The 3,455-nt window shown below is 36.6% G+C and overlaps 1 pseudogene; it reads right to left on the bottom strand.

Moving 5' to 3' along the window:
• Positions 1–1,450: 1,450 nt before the first annotated feature.
• On the bottom strand, positions 1,451–2,399 carry LOC129510231 (olfactory receptor 6C2-like; annotated as a pseudogene).
• Between the last annotated feature and the right edge of the window lie 1,056 nt (positions 2,400–3,455).

Below are 3,455 nucleotides of genomic sequence, written 5' to 3' on the forward strand. Positions count from 1 at the left end.
GTCCTGGGATCAAGCCCTACATTGGGCTCCCTAATTAGCAGGAACGTCTGCTTCTCTCTCTGCCCCCCCCAATCCTCTCTCTCTCTCTCTCCCTCAAATAAATAAAATCTTAAAAAGAAAAGAATTTTAGATGTTATTTCAAAGCCCACTTTTATTTTTATTGATTTTTTAAAATTTATTTATTTATCTGAGAGATGAAGAGATGGCACAAATAGGGGAAGGAGCAGAGGAGGTGGGAGATGGAGAGGGAGAGAATCTCAAGCAGACTTGCTGCTCAGTGAGGAGTCCTATGTGGTGCTCGATCTCATGACATTGAGATCATGACCTGAGCTGAAATCAGTAACTGGCTGAGCCATGCAGGAGCCCATCAGAGCCCACTTTAGAATTTAAAATTTATCTTTTTTGTATTTTCTTATTTTTTCCTATTTCTACTGATTACATATTCTTGATATCTTCTTAAATCATTCACTTAACCTTGTGTAGATGTGAATAATGGTCTTACTTCGTTGTCATTTAAAATTTGGTGTTCCAATTTGCTCTTATGCATTCATTCTAATTTTGTAACATATAATAAGTGACATAATGTTTAGTTTTTAATTAATTATTTATTTATTTTAGAAGGTTTATTTACTTAGAGAGAGAAAGTACTCATGAGTGAGTGCAGGGAGGGGCAGAGGGAGAGAATCAACCAGCAGAATCCCTGCTGAGCATGGAGCCCATTGATGGGCTTGATCTCATGACCATGAGATCATGACCTGAGCCAAAACCAAGATTTGGACACTTAACCCACTAAACCACTCAGGTGCCCCTGTTTACATTTGTCTTAAATTAAATGTATGCCTTTTAAGTGAAGTTCTGTCATAAATATAAGTAAGTAATACATCTTATCAGCGTTTGTGAAGCTGTTTCCATCTCTTCAATTCCGATTATTCCCAAACTCCCATTGATATCTCTGTTTCCATTTGTTGTTTTCATTATTTCGACTGCCCTAGAATGCCCTATTTGGTTTAATTTATTTTGATGCATCTTTGCTCTTGCTGTTTTCTATATTGGGGTCTATATTTGGGTCTTCGACTATGCCATTAATTTTGATGACTTTGATTAGGGAAAGAAACTGGTTTTATTACTATGTAATGTGTCTTCTATAGCACTTATATAGTTTTAATATTATTACTTTCCTTCCTTCCCCAGAACACTGAAGAAAGGATTAGTTCAGAAGTGGCGATAAGTTCAATTATAGTTTATACTTTATAGTTTTACAGTGAAAGAAAACACCATGTATGAATTTGGTTTGAAAGAAAAAGGAGTTCGATTAAGATGAGATTAGGATGTATTATTAAATGTCTTTGAGAGGGTTACTATGATCAAGTTATAAGCAAAGCAATGAAACAAGTTAGAAGCTGTTGTTAAATGTTTAGAGGACTTTCTTCTTTCATTTTACACTGATTTATCAAAACTTCAGTTTCTTTGAGTGAAATGTCATCTTCTTTATGAAGTCATTAAAAGCTTGTTTCACTTGCTTATTTCTCAAGGTGTAAAAGAAGGGGTTCAGCAAGGGTGCAACAGAAGTAGTGAGCACCGAAACACCTTTATTTATGGCTATCTCTTCTTTTGCTGATGGCTTGATATAGATGAAGATGCAGCTTCCATAGGTGATGGAAACTACAATCATGTGGGATGAGCAGGTGGAAAAGGCCTTTTTTCTTTGTTGGACAGAGGGGAATCTCAGAATCATCCTGATGATGTACGTGGAGGGCAGAAATACACACACTAAGGTGATAATGAGTACAAATACAGCCACAAGGGTAACCATTTGTTCTATCATCCATGTATCTGACCATGAGATCTTCAGGAGGGGACCTGCATCACAGCTAAAATGATCAATGGCATTGGAGTCACAGAATTCCAGCTGGAGGCACAAGCTAAGGGGTGGGAGAATGATCATCAAGCCAGACACCCAACAGCAGAAGACTAATAAGCTACACACCCTATTGCTCATGATGGTCATGTAATGAAGTGGTTTACAGATAGCAACATAGTGATCATAGGACATGGCTGCCAGGAGAAAAAATTCAGTTGATCCAAAGAGAATAACAAAAAATATTTGACTTGCACAAGCATTGTAGGTAATAGTATTGTCCCCTGTTGATATACTATACAGGAATCTAGGAATGCAGACAGTGGTGAATGACACTTCTAAGAAGGAGAAATTTCTCAGAAAAAAAGTACATAGGAGTTTTAAGATGGGAGTTCACCAGTGTGAGGGTGATAATAGTCAGGTTCCCTGTTACGCTCAAGATGTAGGTGAGAAATAGAAAGATAAAGAGCAGGATTTGCAGTTGTGGGTCGTCTGTCAGTCCCAGCAGGATAAAAGTTGTTATTGCTGTATAGTTTCTCATCACTGACTTTTGAAATCTAACCATCAGCCTATGAAAATAAAAGAGATTTTTGTGGGAAGATCAGTATTAAAATTCTGTAGCAAAACACTGAATACAAAAACCAAGCAAATCAGTCTATTTTCTCATTTCACATCATAATCCATATCACCACTATTCCAACTAGCCTTCCTGAATATTCCATATATGAGCAAATATTCAGGATTCATGTTAATGTAAAACAATCCAACATTTTCTCAGATCATTCTTTCCCCCTGAAAATTTACAAATGTACATGTTAATTGTTTGTAATTCATTACATGGATTGGATTTACAAATAAGAGCAAAAAATGATGTTACTTAATGTGTACTTAAATGTTCTTTATCCAAGACAAACCTTGGATATATGTCATATCCAGATGATGAAGAACATGACTTCTCTTCAGTTGTTATTTTCAAAGGATTGTTTTAAGGTTAAGATGCATTTTACCTGGAATACAAACAAACAACAATGATAAAAAAACACAGCACTGGATCCTGAGATTTCCCTTTGTCTCTTTATTATTATCTGCTTGTACTCCTTATTCTTAAAGGTAGTTTGATATGCAATTATTTTATCTATAGTGTGAAAAAAAGGAATATCTTCATATGCATACACCTGACTTTTTAGTTGTCTGTGGCTCCATTTCTCTCAAAAACCCTGAAATGAAATCTGTGTTTAATATCAATAAATAGTCTTCCAGGAGCTGTGTATCTAGTTTTTTTGAGAGGCCGTGGGGAGGGCTAAAGGGAGAGGCAGAGAATCTGAAGCAGATTTCATGCCTAGCACAGAGCCCCATGTGGGCTTGATCTTACAATCCTGAGATCAAGATCTGAGCTGAAACCAAGAGGTGGATGCTCAACCAAGGTGACCCACAGGCTATGCATCTTTCATTACATTTTTTATTCCTTTGAAAAGATACTATTATTTTCACCTTCTCATCCTACCCCTACTTAGTTTAGGTCTTAGGGCTCTGCAACCCTATTTTCATGTCCAACCTCCTACTGCTCTAACACCCATAAGAACGTTTTTACTGTTGA

This window comes from Nyctereutes procyonoides, unplaced genomic scaffold (genome assembly GCF_905146905.1).
Source record: "Nyctereutes procyonoides isolate TBG_1078 unplaced genomic scaffold, NYPRO_anot_genome, whole genome shotgun sequence".
Classification (NCBI taxonomy): Eukaryota; Metazoa; Chordata; class Mammalia; order Carnivora; family Canidae; genus Nyctereutes; species Nyctereutes procyonoides.